This window comes from Lathamus discolor, chromosome 11 (assembly GCF_037157495.1).
Source record: "Lathamus discolor isolate bLatDis1 chromosome 11, bLatDis1.hap1, whole genome shotgun sequence".
In the NCBI taxonomy this organism is placed as follows: domain Eukaryota; kingdom Metazoa; phylum Chordata; class Aves; order Psittaciformes; family Psittacidae; genus Lathamus; species Lathamus discolor.
This window is the reverse complement of record NC_088894.1, coordinates 12,004,087-12,023,957: the sequence shown is the minus strand read 5'-3', so window position 1 is coordinate 12,023,957 and position 19,871 is coordinate 12,004,087. Positions and strand designations below refer to the sequence as shown.

The following is a 19,871-nucleotide window of genomic DNA, read 5'->3' as shown; positions in this document are numbered from 1 at the left end:
ATTCTTTACAAGTTTTATTTCATCAGATTCAGGCAAATACTGCAACTACACCCTGCAGAATTGTAACATCTTTAAAACACAGGGATCTCATTTCCCGAGTCTCTTGGATTTATGGCATTGCTTAAACTACCAAAGAAGCAGAAAAAGTGTTTTTCTACCAACGTTTATAGCAATTTTTTAACTCGGTTTTGAAAAGGTGCTGGGGAAGCAATTTGGTAAGAACATCATACATTGTTTTATTTTAACGGTCACTCAGATGGAAACATTTGGGATGTGCAATATTCATATTCAGTTTTATTTGTTTCATGTTTTAAGTAGATCGTAACAAAGTCTAAGATAATGTAAACCATCATCAATATTAAATGCTTCAAAGCACAAAAAGGCACGTAGTCATAACACTAATAAATAAAAAAATCAATGTTTCCATGTTTTGCTTAGGCTTTCTTTCTTTCTTTGTTTTCCCAAATGTTAGTTTAGAATGTGTCAAAACATGAGACAATACATTCCTCTTACCAAAGAAATGCAAGCTGCAGTTAAATTGTATGTTTTTTCTCAGTGTGACAGCTCAAGTAGTCTGACACTGTTCCCCATGTGTGTGCATAAAAGCAGTCTAAGTCTTAAGTGACTGTTGGGTTTTGTTCTTTTCTGAAAGCAGTATCAGAGCTTGAATCATCAAATGGGTTTGTGAAAGAAATAAATACGTGCCTGGTTTTTTGAATAATACATCTTGAAAAAAAAGGAATAATTTTCAGGTAAAATTGTACTTGCCTGGTTAGGAATGTTGTTATTTTCTAAATTTTCCATGAAGCTGAAGAAAAAAACCCCTTGTTGATAGAGATAGGCATTTCAGCTCCTAGAATAACCAAAAAAGGACAGATTCTCCCAATGTTGCAGACCTCAATTTTTTGCATACAATGAAGAATATATGTATATGTAAGACAAGTATATGTAAGTATATGTATACATGTATATATATGTATACATGTACCTATATATGTATGCGTGCATATATAAGTATATATGTAAGTATACATACTTACATGATGTATATATAAGACATGAAAGAGGTGTAGAATAAGTACTGACAGAAATGGAATTCTCACTTTCCTGTCAAAAATGAGAACTTTTAACATACCTAATTCACAAAGGATCTTCCATTAACATTGTTTTTTAATAACCCGAAAATTAAAGGTTTATGTGTTTACCATAGTTATCTCTGCTACTGTCATGGTTTTGTATTTCAACCACCTATATGGTGTAACAGCTTGCTATAGTATTTGGAAATTGCAGCACAGTTGCAGTTTATCATTAGATCTTCTTTTTCATGGAAATTTCTATGTACTGAGCAGGTAGAAGGGCATATGGAGATGCACCTGATTTTTTTCTGCTAGAGGAAATGCATGCTACCTCTATATTGTAACAGGCCAGTCACTGCAAAGAAGAGATCAGCCTGAATGGGCTGTCAGCTGTTAAGAAGCTGATCTTAGAATCGTAGAATCCCAGACTAGTTTGAGTTGGAAAGGATCTTAAGATCATCCAGTTCCAGCCCCCTGCCTCAAACTACACCATGGCTCTGTCCAACTTTGTCTTGAACACTGCCAGGGATGGAGCATTTGCCAGTGCCAGTGCCTCAGCACCCTCACAGTAAAGCACTTCTTCCTTATATCTAACCTGAACTTCTGCTGTTGAAGTGTCAACCCTTCACCCCTTGTCCTATTGCTACAGTCCCTGATGAAGAGTTCCTCTCTTCCGTATGCCAGCAGTGAAAAAGACTGTCTATTTTGGATATAGTCTGAGTGTTTAAGAGTGTAAGAACATAAGATAAATGCAATGAGAGGCATCCTTAGGCGACACAACAGAAATCACCTTTAACTTTTTTGTTATTGGAACAAAAGAAAGCAAAACAAACCAAAACAAGGTCAATGTAACGTGACAAACTGTTTCACAGCTTGTGACAAACCACTTCTGAGCAGTTTTTAAACCAAACCTTTCAATTAAAAAAAGCCACAGTGACTAATTTTCCTAAGGGTGGGAGTCCAGATTTCTGTCTTCCCACTTACATAAAAGCAGGTGTCACCTATCTGTTGTGTGGGAGACACACTAGTCCATAATGCAGGGGCACCAAGTTTATGTATCGTAAACAGCTGCTTGTTGACTCAAATGGGCAGCAAAGGAGTACTGAGCTGTGCATAGCAGTTGGTCATGCTGTCAGGTCTGAAGAGCCAGTCTATTGCATCAATCTGTATGTGCAACCCTTGGATTCCTGCAGAGCAAGTAAAGGAGGTATGATTGTGGAGAAAAAAAAACCCGTCACAGTTCTGTGCTAAACAAGTGAGTTGTGACAGTCTCAAATAGATAAAATATTTAGATAAAAGCCAACAGAAGACTGCAATTAAAGAAACTAAACTGCCACGGGACAAGAATTGTGTGCAAGACTGGACACTAGTTTTTATCAGCAGTGGCTTATAAACATCTAAATTACTTAAGATTCTACCATTGTATTTCTGACTGCTAGTCCTGGGGGTACTGGAGAGATTATAGGGAGCACTGAGGTTCAGTACGTTTCTCTATTTCTCTGTATTGCCCAAGGGAAAGAGGGAAACAAACTGAAAACTTTCCCTGAGCTATTATTAAAAAAAAAAAACCCTCAAACAAACCAAAAAATCCAACACCCACAAAGATTAAATAAAATAAAAAAAAAAAAAGAAAGAAACAGTTGAAATAAGTACAAACATCTAAAATTACTGCAATATTCCACATTTCCATCCTTATTCTGGGTGGTTTCTTTGATCCTGCTTATTTTCAGGTGAAACCCAGCAGTAGATACATACCTTTGGTCCCTGCTGTATTCCGAGTGTATCCTGAAGGTCTCATAGAAGCAGATGGATACACTCAGTTTTGTACTTGGAGGAAGGGGACTGTGCCGTGCAGAGTTTTCCGTTTCATTTGAAGCTGGCCCACAGAAAGGCTGCACAGCTGCAAGCTGTAGCTGCTGTTCAGATATACCGATTATTTTGTTCCTGCGTTCAAACTGCAGCATTTTCGCACTGTCATATGGCACAGCAGCCACGCATCTTGAAAATGAAACCTCCTAATCCCACTGGATTCCAAAATAAAATGAGTAAAAATTACTTGTTTTCTTTCTCCTCAGCCTTTTCTATGTAACCAAATTGAAGCCAAAGTTCTCCTCCTTCAGAGCATTCAAGTGGGGACTGAGTTGTTAACTGGCTTAATTTTAAACATGCAAACTGCTTTGTTTTCTAGAGGAAAACCAGACCATCCAGGCAACTTTGAGATTTGTACTATGTACTTACCTTTGTTTTTAGAGTTCCTGTAACACCAAGTGGTTGGGAATCAGCAGGTCTTGCCTGTTACCATCACTGCATTTCCACATAAAGGTCACTGCACCACTCTGTCTCCTTTTCACTATTTGTAATGTTGCTGAATTCTCTTTGTAAAGCATTTTGCAAGCTAGTGGCAAAAGATTATATATGTAAGAGATGGTTATCTGTGGCTGTGTGCTTCCCCCTGCCCTTTTCTGTTTAAGCAATAGCCACCAGTGGTGGTCCTTTGATGGCTGCACCTCACTTAAGTTGGACTCTGGGAAGACAACATGTTATAACCTATTGGGATAACAACACAACAGGTAAAAGCTGTTAATCTTGCTCAACAGCTGAGCATGAGCCAAGTGAAATACGGATATTAAGCAAGTATGAGTCAATCATCTTACTCCATAAATAGTGGACAGGCCTCGGTCCGAGGAGCTCTCCTTTACAGCAGCGGGCTGCACATCAGGATCTCCCCTGCATCAGGGACACCTCTCAAGTTATTCCTTGAGGGTGAGAGAATCCTTATCACGTCAGATACTTGGTAAATGAATCAGGAATGAGCGCGTTGAAACTTTGAAATCCTTGATCTTCGATCTTAGATGTTTTGCATCTTAAATGATGCAAAGGACTGATAGTGCTCATGTAATCCTTCAGACATAAACCTTTGGGCAACTCTGAGACCAAGTCTGGATCCAGCCACACCGAACCTCCCCTCAGAAAGGAGTTTAGAACTTCTGAACTGCATGATTCAACAGAGGGTCTCACTGACAGAAGCCAGTCTGATGTCCCCAAGCTGCCAGGTGTATGGAAAACCCACCCTTACAGAAGGGAAAAATCCTGTGCTAATTAAGGAGCAAGAAGAGATCTAGACTCCTGTGAAAGAACAATTAGAGTGGCTCCTTCATCCAAAGGGAACAGTGCCCACATTACTGAAAAAAAGAGAGTGGAGAAACACTTTCTGCCAAAAACTTAAAACCTTCCAAGTTTACAGCAACTCCTCAGATCACAAACCTCCCTTTATTTGTGGGGGAAAAAAATCGCCCCTTGAACTCACATAGAATCATAGAATAGTTAGGGTTGGAAAGGACCTCAGGATCATCTAGTTCCAACATAAATTCCCTTCTATCAGGTCTGTGTTTATGCAGGGCACAGAAGAGCCTCTCAAAAAAACCCAACACTTGCAACTGTGAGATGTTCATGAGGGAGAGCTAGGGGATTCAGGCAAAAACGCTTTGAGAGCAGCATACACTTGCTTTTCATTATTGTGCAATAGTCCTCATTACTGAAACATCAGTGTGCAGAACAGAACTGCCTGGTGAGTCCAGCCAAGCAAGACCTTGTTGGAGATGGACATCTGACTAAAAGGGATGAAGACAGAGTGGAGCCATCCAATGTTTGGGTTTGTTTTGCCTCAGTGTTTAATAAGATTGAAAGACCTTGGGCTGCTGGGTCCACTGAACTGGAGGACCACAAGTGTGGAAACAGTGACTTGCCACTTGTAGACACTGAAATAGTCAGGGACCAACTGCACCGGCAGAATGTTCACAAGTTCATGGGGCCTGATGGGATTCATTCCAGAGTACTGAAGGAGCTAGCAGATGTTATGGCAGGATTGCTCTCAATCATCTACCAAAGGTCTTGGGAGTCTGGGGAGGTCCATGATGGGACAAGAGGAAATGGCCTCAGCTTGAGTCAGGGAAGTTTAGATTGGGCATTAGGAAAAATTTCTTCCCCAGAAGGGCTGTCAAGTACTAGAGCAGGATGCCCAGAGAACTGGTGGAGTCCCAATCCTTGGAGGTATTAGAAAGACATGTAGATATGGCACTGAAAGACACGGTTTAGTGGTAGATTTGGCAGTCCTGAGGTAACAGTCAGATTCAATGATCTTAAAGGTCTTTTCCAACTTAAAAGATCCTAAACCAGATGAAAATAACATGGAAAGACTACATAAATACAACAGAACAGAGAAATCACCTGAAGATTACATATAGGCCTCTGAATACATAGATGCAGACAAATACTTAGTAGAGCTTGTAAAAAAGTGTTGACAGAAATAGAAAAATTAGTATAAATGGCTTTTTATATTTATAATTGTTTTCCAGGAAACAAGCAAGAATAGAACTTGCTTGGATTTAAGAAATTTAACATTCACATGAATAACAGTCACATATGTAACTGTTACCAATAGTCTACTCAGTTTCAGAGTGATGATAATTGTGGTATTGCTTCAAGATGAGCTCAAATACAGCACTTCCAGATGATATAGCATAGGTGGAAGTTCTCAGTGGGGCTACAACAGCTGCGGATTGTAATGCAGCTCAGTAGCAACACATAGGTGGAGCAACACAGTCAACACTTGAGAAGCCAGCATATATGCACATTGCAGAGGTTTTACTTTAGTCCTGCTCTAATCTGGTGCCATGACCTGAATGGCAGTTAGAGGTTGGAGTCTGAGTGCATTAGGTGGGCTCCCGGTCTAAGCCTTTGGGCACAGTTTTACTTGGGAAGAGCCCAGTGGCTGCAATGCAAAGCAAATGGGTAAGGAATGGAGTCTCTCAGGAGATCTCCTTCAAAAGTGTACTCTTGGTCTGGACTAAGACACTCACGTAGGTGCGTGCTTTATTTCACACCTACACTAAATATGTAGATGTTGACATAATTGCCTTGTCTTCATTAGATCCAGAATCTTACATGAACTTAGTAGATACTCTGCTTCTTACTGCTTCTTTCAGGAAGAAAATATGCGAAAGTTGCTCCGAGTTATTATGGAGAACTTTGATTAGCTATAGTCTGCCTGGATTGTTTGTCAGTAACCATGAGGAGGGAATATGCAAGCTGCACCCCAGCTAAAACTGTTCCTTATTCAACTTCCAAAAAAAAACCCTTTAGAAGCCAAGTCAATACCTTTTGGTCTAAAACTAATATAAAATACAGATAGCTACCACTTCACTTAAGTGACTTCTTACTTTCTCACCCACTACCATCAGTGCAAAATAAAACTGTTGGATCCCAGTGTCGTGGTTTAAACAAAGTCAGCCATAAATCACGCAGTCACTCTCTCACTCCCCCCGCTTCTTGCCCTCCCCCTACTCCCAGAGGGACGGAGAGGAGACTCAAAAAGAATGCAACTCCCACGGGTTGAGATAACTGCTACTGCTGAACCCTGGACACCCAGCATGATTTTAGGATGACAAATGTGATTCCGTAGTCAGAAATAGGGTTTTACACAACTGTCATGTAATTCCATGTCTATCACTTACATACGCAACTCCCTCACTATTTCCAGGAGAAAGTTACCCCACCAGCACCACTCCTTTAAAATGCTTTCCAGGTGCAAACTTCCAGGCAGGCTTGAAGTCCATTTGAGAAGACAGGCTTATGGCTAACCTGCTACACCGCAACAGCTGGGGTCACATTCTCTGTTACTTGCATCATCCAGCCACAGGGATAGATCTGTCACCATCATGCAGGTAGCCCAGTTGCAGTGCCATGAGAAGAGGAGGGGAAAGTATCAGAGCAGCAAACCACCGTTATGGTTTAGCTCGCCTGCTTTCCTTGAATAACATTTCTTCCTGACGCTGCTGGATTGAGTATCAGGTTAGGCAGACAGGCAGGCTGACCTGGTGAGCATTTCTTGGTTTCTGATGTTCATAGAACCTAATGTCTTGGGCAGCATCTAGAACAGGGCTCCATGGAAGGGCTGGCTTTCTGGAACTCAGCACTTCTAGTGCCAAGGTCTGAAGTTAATCCTCTGCTTTCTTTTTACTTCTCTTTTTAATCAAGTTAAATGTAAAGTTTTTGTTTATGTGTATTAGTACATGCTTTAACAAGTCTGTTTGGGGAGATTACAGGTGGGCTGATCTACAGATGAGCTACTAACTTAGATACACCTTGGAATTACATAGAGGGATACCATGAAAAAACAAATTCAGGTTTTTCAGGGAAAAAGCAAGAAAATTACTGAGAAAAGATGGTTAGACCATGACTTCTTCGCTCTGCTTACAAATGTCTGACCTTGACTGAGACTGAACTGAATCCTGCCTTTGGCAATTGCATGCAGATGTTACACAAAGGTAGGTTGGTCCTTATTAAAAAAGCTTAAGTGGCATTACAAGAAAAGAAAATCAAAGAAACGAAATGCAACCTGAAGAATAAAGAGGTCAATACTGCTCGGTGTGCCTTATGGTCTGAAGGTGCATCAGAGCTGCAGAGACTGACACAGAAATGACATTAGCAGAAATTCCTATCTCAGCAGTCTTTCTTAGAGGAGACTCTCAAAAGAGATATGCAAGGAGATGGAGGAAGAAAGGAGACTAATTTCTACTCCTGCAGCAGCAGCTCAGAGATGATTTCCCTTCCTTTCCTTCAAGATGGATTTCTTTCCCTCCTCTTTTCCCAGTATTTATACACAACTTCCTCGTCTGCCTGCTAACCAAATAAGAATGCATTTGAGCTTACACCTTTCCCACTTGCTTGTTCTCTGAGCTTGGATATCTGTCACTCCCTTTTTAACAGAAGTTAGGTTTCATTGCCTGATCTTTAGGCCGAAACAATATAATTAAACGATAAGGGCTTGTCAGAAATCGAGCTTATGCCATTTGAGACCTGACAAACGGTATCACAAGAAATAATTATTTGAATTGGAAGTTCAAAATACAGACCATTTTCTTCCTTAACAGCTTTTGCTGGCTTAAAGGTGTTAGTTGCAGTGATTAAACAGGACTAATTGTGAGCTGCTGTTGACTCTTATTCATAGGTTAAGAATAGATTATTACAGCAGCTCACACTATGAGGTTGTTTTCTATCGCAGAGAGAAGGATGTATTCTAGCAAAAAGACTTTTCCTCTGAAAGCCTTATTTTGGAGGAAGGGGGAAAATATCCCACAAAACTGCTAACAATAAAAGAACAGCAAAGCATTTAGGGTCACTCTTCCAAAAACAGCACAAAAGCCAAGGCAAGAAGTCATCAGAACCTGTTAGTGTTTCGGAGAGTGTTTATTGCAATTAATATATTCCTGCAAAATATTTTGATTTTATCAAGGTAGCATTTTCTGATCCATTGGCACATAATCGGCACAATCTTGTTCTTTTCCTCCTTTTCAGTGCATCTGAAAAGCCAAGTTCCTGGAAGCCCTTCTTCCTTACAAAGAGCATAAAATAAATCTGTTTATGACATTACTGATTCATCTAATAATCCCATTCTTGCTCTTTTAAAACCAGAATTAGTGAAGAACAACAGACTATAAAATTCTGTCAGAAGACAAGATGATGTGCGGGTAAACACACAAGAGTGTCTTAAGACCGGGAGTGGAAAATAGTAACAATTACAGACTTTCTTCTGTGAGCCCAGGGAGTCATAAACACTGGGTTACCTGGCAAGGTAGCAGTAACAGCTGCAGTAACAGCCTCAACGTTGGCTCTCCAACAAGTTTTCTTTTCAGGAACTACTCTAAATCCTTGTGTGATGTGTGCATTAAAGTGAACACCTATTTCTCTTTAAAACTGCAAACACATGATGATAAAATGACCTGATTTGTAGTATTCTTTTAAAAATATGCCTTGCAATGGCAAAATTCTGCTCAAACTGCCTGTTTGCAGCTGCCCCAGCAACTTAATGAAGAAGCATTTTTTTTCTTCCTTTCCTTTTCCTAGACTGCTTGAAACGAAGCATTTATGAAGGTTAGGGCCAAGGCAAATGGACTATTTCATTACCAGTGACAGAACATATTGCACATTTTCTATTTTCACAAGGAAAAACTTGATTTTGTGCCTTTCTTGTCTCCTCAATTTTTCAAGGTAAATACATAAAATGAAAATAATTAATCTACCTACTAGCCAGAAGTAAAAGAAATAAGAGCTGCATCACAGTTAAGCTAATGTTTCACTTAAAATTGCTTTCTTTTATGGGCCTTTAACTTCTCACAAACTTGAACTTCACAGACCCAATGAATGTCACAATCATTAAGTCATTAACATCGATGCAGATATACTGGGGATGTCTGGCACATCGTATTATGACAGACAGAATATCGCATATCCAGACTTCACAGTCCTGAAATCTGCTTGCTGAAGTACTATCAGCATTGCAAGCTTCTGTGGTGGTCCTAGGGTTTCTAACAGCAGCTTCAACGTGGCACTCCAACTCTGCTGCATTTACGACTCAGCTAAAGAGCGCTGCTTTAAACAGCATCCCACAGTATATTACACCTCAGCTTGTAGCAGACCCAGGTCACATATAGCCACTTCAGAAGCTCACTTGCAGAGCAACCCACCACAGTCTAGAACTTCATGCTTGCCCTGCCTGCATTAACTACTGCTCTCAGTCAAAACAGAGGTTTTAGCTTTGTTAATGATTTCTCTTAAGGTGCTTATTTATCTTTCAATTGCTGCTATGATGGTGGTGCCTTCAAGGGTAAGAGTAATTTCAGTAGTATCTACCTGCTGCTGAAACAATGTTTAAAATACCTATGATTTCATTGTGATTTTTGAGCTCTTTTTTCACTTTGGGTATCAGTCTTTGCAGATGGATAATTGTGTGAAGATCATCACTGCAGATGTATGCTCTTATTTCCGTAACTCTTCCTCTCCATAGCAGTGACAGAGCACTGGAACAGGTTGCCCAGGGGGGTTGTGGAGTCTCCTACACTGGAGATATTGAAGGCCCGCCTGGACAAGTTCCTGTGTGATGTACTGTAGGTTACCCTGCTCTTGCGGGGGGGTTGGACTAGATGATCTTTTGAGGTCCCTTCCAACCCTTGGGATTCTGTGATTCTGTGATTCCTCACCCAAAGCTGTCAGATTTTAATCTTTAAACTATGCGCATTTCAATGCTGTAAATCAAGTATAAGGGGAGATTTTCTTGTCTCTTTATATTAGCTCAGATAAGGCAGACAGAAGACACAAAAGATACTACCAGGTCAAAAGTACACCCAAAACATTGAAGCCAGGGACTGATGGATGCAATCTGAATGCAATCTGTGCTCCAGCAGGGAGCACTCCTCCTGGGGATTAAGCTAATATCCAGCTTCTTCCTCCCTACCCTCATGAACACTGATGCATTTGAAAAAGTGTTTGTTTAGAACTAAATCTCATCCACAGTTCACATTACACCAGATTTTTCAGTCAAAACATACCAAATAATTCTATACATCTTGTTTTCAGACCTAAAGATTCCCCTTTAATTTTTAGATGAATTCACATCACTGACTTTCTTCGAACAACATAAAAAGCTTTCTGTGAAACTAAAGATGCTAACGAATGACAAGTGCCACGAACCCAGTGCTCGTAACTACATCCGCCAAAGTTGGGGGATGTAGTTATGTGAGTGCTGTGTGAGCATTACAGTGAGCATAACCCTGCAAAAACACATCAACACATGCCTCCATGTTTATGAGCCAATTCTCAGTAATATATCTTCAGTAATAAACTAGGCTTCAAAATTCAAGACCCAGCCTCACTATAATTAACAGGAACAACTTAGGGAACGCATTTTTAGAGTAAAGAGCTTCTCTAGTTTTGAAGTGGGATCAATACTGACTAGAAATTGAAGCCAGACTACCCAGTAAAACAAGCCAAAAGCATAACTTTGGAAAGGAGCCATCAGAGCAGTTTAAACATGAAATAGACGATTATCACCTGAAGTTTTTATGACACCTACGCACTCATATGGTTGAGGTGCAAACTGCTGTCATATGACAATACAAAGCTCTGACCTGTCAGCAAAGGGATTGAGCTGTATGTTGCAATGAACAGCTGGTTTTGTTTGCAGGTTTCAAAGACTGTGGTATCTTCTTTCAATTACGCTTGTTCAGCTTATCTAAAGAAGTGAAATTCAGATCCTCTCTTTTCTTTCTCTAAAAAAAACCCAAACCTCAAAACAACCCAAGTCACCCAACCAACCAACCAAAACTTCTCAGCCAGCAGGAGGGCACAAAAGCCTGAAACCAAGACATAAACATACAATGAAGGGTCAGAATCTAGAAAAGAATGGTCCAATTTCTTTTAAGCCATCTGGTATTTTGAAATCTTTGCTTTCTGCAAAGTCTCGTAATAATTCAGTGATTTGCACTGAAGCTGCTGCTTCTAATTGCATATAATTGAAATAAAACTGAAGTCAGTTAAAGAATTAAAGAATGAAACATTAAATGAAAACAAAAATGAAACATTAAAGAAAAACATTTCCCTGTGGTGTTGATTCTAGGGAGAGACCATGGGTTTGGGGCTTTTTTCCTCAAAACCAGAGTGCTAACAGTTACAATAACAACAAAAGTAGAAGTTACCATTTCTGGAGGAAGAGGTGCCATCACTACATTTATGGGGCTGCTGAAAAAAGATCACTTGGGCCAAGAAAATGTACTAAATAATACCTTCCCTTTATAGGAAGCACTGCATCCACTGCCTAGAATGGTGAAATCTCTGCACAGGATCTAAACTTCTGTAGGAAAAGGTTAAGTTCTCTATCTGTAGATCTATATACTAGCCTTGATTTTCAGAGGCAATGACTATCAATAATTCTGCTGTGTGCCCATGAACACGGAGGTGCTCAACAGCACCTAAAATCTAGATACTTGTCTCCAACAGGTTTTTTCCTGTTAATACAACTAGTGATCATGCGTGACTATGCTAGCAGGCTTCAAGAAAACCTTTTGACTTAGTAGCATTTTTGTGTCAAAAAAGCCAAGCTAAATAAGAAATCGAGAATGTCCAGTCCATGCCTCTAATTACATCCTGTGTGAACATACACATTATTTGATAGTATAATGATAGAATAATTAATTGATAGTATAGCAGGTGAAAAATTTGTAACCCCTTAAAAAAAAGCAGATAGAAAACTGTGATAATTAAAATAAGTAAAGTACCACTTTAATGATAGCCCCTTATAAGTTCACTTACCTCTTTAATGCTTGGGGGGGGGGGGGGGGGAATCCCAAAGAAAAAGGAAAACATCACACCAGGTTACAATTAAAAATGTCCACTTTGAACATGAAAACCAGCAAGGAATACATCAAACTCACCAAGACTTAAGCTTTGGGCTTTGAAAATTCTGCTCCTTAAATTATCAGTTTTGTACTGATGGATGCTGTAGTAATGAGCCCAGTGGCCACCTGGAAGAGGACATATTTTAAATAAGTTACTCATGTTCCTTTAGGAATTCCAAACTTACTCAGGGAGGGCTGGGAGCTGTGCTGTAAATGAGTAGTTTCACTGCCCACTTCGCTGCTGTCTCAGATCCTTTTCCTGAGAGGGACCAATACAGAGCTGGCTAGTACTCAGGAAAGAAGGTGAGAGAGATGCAACAGGATCTAAACCCCTTCTTCACAAGGGCCTGTAGGGACAGGCCAAGGGGAATGGCTTTAACCTGCCCGAGGGGAGACTGAGCTGAGCTCTTAGGCAGAAGCTCTTCCCTGTGAGGGTGCTGAGGCGCTGGCACAGGGTGCCCAGAGGAGCTGTGGCTGCCCCATCCCTGGCAGTGCTCAAGGCCAGGTTGGACACAGGGGCTTGGAGCAAGCTGCTCCAGTGGAAGGGGTCCCTGCCTGTGGCAGGGGCTGGAGCTGGATGAGCTCTAAGGTCCCTTCAACCCAAACCAGGCTGGGACTCTTCGCCAGGGACTGTAGTGACAGGACAAGGGTAATGGGTTAGAACTTAAACAGGGGAAGTTAGATTGGATATAAGGAGGAAATTCTTTCCTGTTAGGGTGGTGAGCCACTGGAATGGGTTGCCCAGGGAGGTTGTAAATGCTTCATCCCTGGTAGTGTTCAAGGCAAGGTTGGACGAAGCCTTCAGTGAGATGGTTTAATGTGAGGTGTCCCTGCCTGTGGCAGGGGGGTTGGAACTGGATGATCTTGAGGTCCTTTCCAACCCTAACTATTCTATGATTCTATGATTTCAGCAAAACTTATTTCATACTTCAAAAGAAGAGGAAAAAAAACCAAATAAACCCCCAAATCCACAGCACACTTTGATTTGAACCACTTTGTTGTGACAAACAATTGGGCTGATGGCAGCACAGTGACTGTGAAGCAGGGCTTAAGGAACAGTCACCAAATGCTGTCACCAAAACAGTCACCAAATGCAGTCACCAAATAGCTAAATTATTTTTCTGGGATCAAAGTTTTGATTAGTTGAGAGAGCAATGGACATGGGCTGGGGTGAAAAGGCCAGACAGTGCAGCTCTCTGTTCTCATCCCTATGCCATCCTCCCCCCATAGCTCTCATTGCACTAGGTGAATAAGATACTTGGTAAACAGCAAGCATGCTATTTACCCAGTCAAAGATGAAAAATTCAGACTAAGAATGAAACATGAAAATTCAGACTAAGAATTTGTCCCATGGGCATTGCTGAGAGACCTGAAGCTTTCAAAAGGACATAAACCTGAACTAAAGCTTGGTACCTGCACAGCATGACTTTAGGAAAAGGAGCATACTTCCAGCAGCAAGTTAGTAGTAGCAATTCATTAGGCTTGAGCAGAGTCTCTTCATTTGCTGCAGCATGGCTTGCAGAGCCACCACTGGTGGCTCATTTCAGCTGTCAGGATTTCATTTTAACCGTTTTGCAAAGCCTCATCCGAGTGTCCTTCTGAAGAGGCAAGACAGATTTTTCTAAAGACACAAACACATCAGAAAGTCTTTCAGGCTTTTGTTTTTAAGACTGAAGGCTCCATAATGTATATGAACATCAAATATATGAACTCATCCTCATCAAGCAAGAATTTGCAATGAAGAAGCTACTTGAAAACATTGAACGATTTAAGGTTTGCTTATTTACATACACAGGTATCAATGAAGAATGGACAGCAAAAGCAGCACTCATTTCCCAAAAGTCACACTACTGAAAACAGTTTTTGAATTATACATTCCTTGCACAGATACTATAAAATTCTCTCTTTTCCACAGTTAGACTGCACTGTGTCCCTTCCAGATATTGTCCTACTGTGGTACATGTTCAGTTCTCAGCTGCCATCTGCAAGCAGATGTATCTCTTCATGCTATAGTCTATAAATATCTTGCCTTCAGCAGAAATTTAAGCAGTATATTTGAAGTTCAAATAACTGCTTTATTCTTTTTCAGTTTTGAGATTTCTATCTTTGGGAAGAAGCAGAGAACCATGATTTCTTTATCCTTCAATTCATGCTTCATAGAAAATCGCTCATTAGCACTCAGTTTTATTACAAAACTGACTGAGAGTTTACATTTTCACTCTTCATGGTTTAACCCCAGTCAGCAACTAAGTACCATGCAGGTATTCACTCATTCCCACCCTGGTGGGATGGTAAGAACTGGGAAAAAGCAAAAACCCACAGATTAAAATAAGAATGAAATAATGAAAAATGTAATAATAATAATAATAATAATAACAGCAACAATAATAATGGAGATGGAGGAATAATAATAAATAAAAAATAAAAATAAAAAATCAAAATCAAAATAATAAATAATAAATAATAAATAATAAATTATAAAAAGAGAGAGAGGACTAGAGCCCAGGAAACACAAGTGATGCAAAATACAGTTGCTAACCACCTACTGATCAACACCCAGCTTGACCCAAGCAGCAAGTGGGGGATCCTGGCCAACTCCCCCGAGTTTCTATACTGCGCATGCCGTGCTGTGATATGGAATACCCCTTTGGCTAGTTTGGGTCAGGTGTCCTGTCTCTGCTTCCTCCCGGCTTCTTGTGCCCCTCCTCGCTGGCAGAGCATGAGACTGAGAAGTCCTCAATCAGGATTAGTGCTATTGAGCAACAGCTAAACCATCTGTGTGCTTTCAAGTGCTAGCCGCGCACTCAAGCCAGAACACAGCCGTGCACCAGCTACCAGGAAGAAAAATAACTCTACCCTCACCAAAACCAAGGCAAGTCTGTAAATTTGCAATCAATGATCAAGTTCTAAAATGCATATTTAAAAAACTTGAACTTCTCTTTCGCATAAGCACACACAGAACAGTAGGGGACTAGTATAAAAAATCAGATAAATAACACAGGAGTAATTTTGTTTGTTGTATGCTACTGTCCTGATCCCACAAACCCCTTTATAAGGTGGGCCATACATTCCCATCTCCATGACAACTAATTTCTTTTAAAACTTGATTAAAAACAAGTCTTGCTTTTCTTTAGGTATAAAGTTTATTAATTTCCCGCCTGTTATTCCTATTAATTCTGAAGTTAATAACAATCAAGTGCCTTGAATTCAGCAAGAATTTTCTGCAGAAAACAATGTTTTGTTTCACCAGAAATATAAACGGTATGAAACATTTTATTCTTTTTTTTTTTTTTTTTACTTTTTAGTGTATTATTTTGTTATTTCTACTCAGACAAATCTACACAATAAATACTTTAAAGCTGTGGCAGAGTGAATTTGCTGTTATTTGTAAATGGCAAAATTTACTGTTCTTAAATATTTAGATCACTTCCATATTTGGGAAAATATTGCAACTTCTCAAATGCTCCTGTTTGTAAAACGCTAATTCTGAAAGTTTGGGCTTAAAACCAAGTCGTTATTTCCTAAAGCCGAAGTTGTGTTTATGCAAACAGAAAAAAAAGAAAGTTCTGCAAATACCTGAGGTCTGCTCAGCTGAGGTTCCAGTCCCTGCAGAAATAGAGAAATACACAATTGCTGGCTTAGAGTCCCTATAGACAGCTTCTTAAGTGAAACACAGGAACTATCTCCGCACATTAACTTTTGATGTCACTGCAGTTGCTTTGAAATCTAAGATGTTGGTTTCATGCAGTCAGAGAGATGGTAAGTCACAAGCATATTTCCTTCAAAAATAGCTAATGTTTCTCATATTTATCAGCTGTTGTATGTTGCACTGAAACAGGCATCCGTAGTAAGTCAGGCAATGATATCTGAGGAAATCAATCTGTTTGCAGACCATTTATGAAAAGAAGCATGACTAACTGGACCAGGTCATAAAATCAAATGCTGCCTTCTCTGTAGACCACCAGGAAATCCTTATTTGTTGGGTATCTTATAAAAATTTAACAGCGCCCAACTTCCAGGTATCCCTTTCCACCCTTAAACCCATGCAAACACACACAAACTTGAATCCCATTCCAGAGCTCGGGTGCTCTTTGGGTTATAAACCTCAGCAACTCCAAAGGCATGAAGTCTGGGACGAGTGTAAGTTACATTTCATAATCAGAATAAATACAACCAGAACAGTCTGAAAGCATATTTTTATAGCTTCTAAATGATTTTACAGCAAGCTTCACCTCTACAGAGCACTGAACAAGAGAACACCTGTAGAGCAAACACGCTTATGTAGAACATATAGTTAGTTATTAGCTAGCTAGTTAGTTAGGATGGTTAGTTAGGTGCTCTAGTTTTGCTTGGGTTTGGGTTTTTTTTTCAAGCTCTGCTTCTTTGAAGTACACTGTAGCCTGAACCGTATAGGCATCTTGATCAGGTCTATCCTGACAACTTAGTTGGATGGTATTTCTGACCTCCTTTCTCTTTTTTTGTTCTCCTCCCCCCCACCATTTCAAATCAAGCTTTTGTGTCTGAAAAACATCCGTGTTCTTGCCAAGTCAATAAATTTCAGCCACAATCGGAATTTGCAAGCTTCTTTCTCTCCCTGCATAAAGGTTATGCAGGCAAGTTATACCACAATGTCAGTCATGCTCCTTCATCTGGCTGAACATTGTCTGGAGTCTCAATAGAAATGAGAGTATCGGTCTGTGCTCTCTTATCTTTCCTTTTAAAACGGACAGAGGGAAAAGCCACAAACCTCAGCATTTCTATCAAAAGCAGTGAGCACATGCACCACTGCTAATGCTTTTAAACAGCCAAAGTCTGCAGGAGCAGGAAGGGTTATTTTCCTTGTTTCAACACACTGATCACCAGATGAGGGTAATATCGTGATCTATTTAATACTAATTTGGTTGGATTTATTTCTGATAGCCACACCAAAATTAGAGACTCACACGTGTGTTAAATAGAAATTGACTTTTGTGTATGAGGGGAGAGCAGAGAATGCTACCACACTGTTCTTTGTGTCCAAGTTAGAACAATACACTCTGGATAGTTGGAAAACTAGATAGGTAAAAAAATGGCTGAATGGTTGAGCTGAGACAGTAGTGCTAATGGGTCATGCACCACCTGAAGATCAGTAATAAATGGAGTACTGGAACATGTCCTCTTTGGTATCTTTGTCAGTGACTTGGAAGAGGCAGCACTTGCTGTTGCAGTACTGTCAAGGGCATGGTGGCCATCCAGAAGGACCTAGACAGGTTGGAGAAATGGGCCAAGAAAAACCTTGTGAAAAGGTTTGTGAAAACCTTGTGAAGCAAGGACAAATGCAAAGTCCTGCACTTGGGTTGGAATAACCCCTTGCAACACTATAGGCTGGGGACAGGCTAGCTGGGGAACAGCTTTCCTGGAAAAGACCTGGAGATGTCTTGATTGTCTCTATCTGTCTGACAAGGAATATGGCAATTTACCCGCTCAGACTGTATTTCTGATCATCCTATGTTTTCAATCAGTGAAAATTCTACCTGCACATAAAGCTTCTACCTACCTAGAAGCTTCATGTGCAGTTCAAGCAGTGGAACTGCTCTAAAAAGCAAAGGAACCCCCATGACCTGCATGTTTTCCTTGTCAGCCTCTGGATCTATTCCTCAAAAAAACCCAACAAAACAAAACAAAAAAACAACCAAATTAAAATGAAACTGTCTTTTGTTCTGCGCACAGAGATGGTACTGGGCTCCATGTGCTTTTCATGGGAAGCTGGTATTTGCCTTCCTGCTTGGGGCAAGAGAGGCAACCTAGACAAAGCACTGCAACATTTAATAAACTCAAGCCCTTAAGGAAGTAGAAATAAGACAAAAAAAAGTGTCTCTTCTTATTAAGAGAATAACAATAAAGTATTGACTTCTTTGTAAAGAATCAAAGTACAAAACCAAAGAGCATTCTTCGTCTGTGAACTGTTTCTAAAGAACTTGACAGATTCTTGCCATGAAACCTTCCCCTCAGATTCAAAGACTGCACTATTTCAAACTTTCAAGTTATGATGAGATGACACCTCCCATCTATAAGTCAGCTTTAATGAACTTTATGTAACATCTGGAGGGAAATGTGATCTTCTCATAGCAGGGTTTCAAACACCAGAATTTATCCATCCTAGATCTAAGAGGATAAAGGCCAGGTGCTGCTATAGATACTGACCCTAAAATGGTGGTAGCATTTTCCTTCCCTTGCCTTTTTCAAGCACTCTGATCTTTAATAAACCTTGATAAATTAAGCCTTTCAAAACTTGGTCCAAAGGCATTTCATTTTAAGAATTAAAAAAATGGGACAAACATTGTTCTGGATCCCAGGTCTATAGAATCAATAAATTAACATGGTAATTCCACTTCTGAGTGCATACAACTAACCCCAACTAGTTCGGTATCTGGCGACTCAATCTTTGAAGTTTTTCTGCACTTCACTCACTACCTACATTGTCAGACAGACAAATTCTCAGTTATTGTAAGTCTCACAATTGTTATAGAAAGAACATAAGCACAGATACCCACACACATAATGAGCATTTTTCTAGACATTATCTTACAGAACTAGACATTATAATACTACTTTTTACTGCTCAGCATCTAACAGAAAACACATTAGTCTTACTCTTCACTGCTTCATTAATGAACACACATTTATTTACACTTTCCAAAATGTTTTCTGTGGAAACAAAGCTATCTGCAGTAGTTGAATTGCTTGAATTATTCGTTGCAAGTTGTCTGTACAGTATTATTTTTCATTTGTGTATTACTATAGACATCTGCAAATGATCTTTTTATCCAATGGTGAAAAACTGACATCTCCAGGGCGTGAGTCGTCTCACCTGTATCAGATGCTCCTTTTAGGAAAAGGTAAATGCACTGTTAATGCACTGTTTTCTGTCTTTGACAGTGAAACAATTGTGGGCTGACTAGTTTAGTTGTTGGCATCTACATTTAGTTAAAGGAATTCTATCCATAAGGACTGCAGCTTCTGACTGAACACTAAATATTTCTACCTGCTGTTTTAAAGGCTCCAGATAAAGAGACTAGTACCCATGACTCAGTTGTCAACATTATGTTCAAAGCAAGGGAACTTCACCTAGAAATTCTGAGGTTGGCCTCTTGTCTCCAGAACAATAAACCTCTCACCAATGAGCCTAAAGCATGACCTCAGACAATTCATTGCATTAAGCAATGTTATTGAGGCAAGAGATAAAACTTTCTATTCCTGTGGGAATACAGGTGACCTGCCACCTTCTGGTACATGAGTATCACAGAGAGACTGTATCAAATGAGTTGTATATGGGGCTTCAAGTCCATGGTCTGTCACCGTTCTCCTGTTATCTTTGATAAGAGCATACGAGAGACCTTCCACCGCGGATCTTGATCCGGCACATACACCACCAGGAAAGCACACAATATATACAATCATAGAATCATAGAATAGTCAGGGTTGGAAAGGACCTCAAGATCATCCAGTTCCAACCCCCCTGCCATGGACAGGGACACCTCACACTAAACCGTCCCACACAAGGCTGCATCCAACCTGGCCTTGA

General features: G+C 40.0%; 1 long non-coding RNA gene across 1 annotated transcript; it reads right to left on the bottom strand.

Moving 5' to 3' along the window:
* Window positions 1-265: 265 nt before the first annotated feature.
* Window positions 266-18,245, bottom strand: LOC136020538 (uncharacterized). Its single transcript, XR_010615392.1, has 6 exons — window positions 15,884-18,245; window positions 13,721-13,928; window positions 12,344-12,433; window positions 3,315-3,471; window positions 2,832-3,100; window positions 266-2,263 (listed from the first exon to the last, which is right to left on the bottom strand). It is a non-coding gene; the product is annotated as an uncharacterized LOC136020538 (long non-coding RNA).
* Between the last annotated feature and the right edge of the window lie 1,626 nt (window positions 18,246-19,871).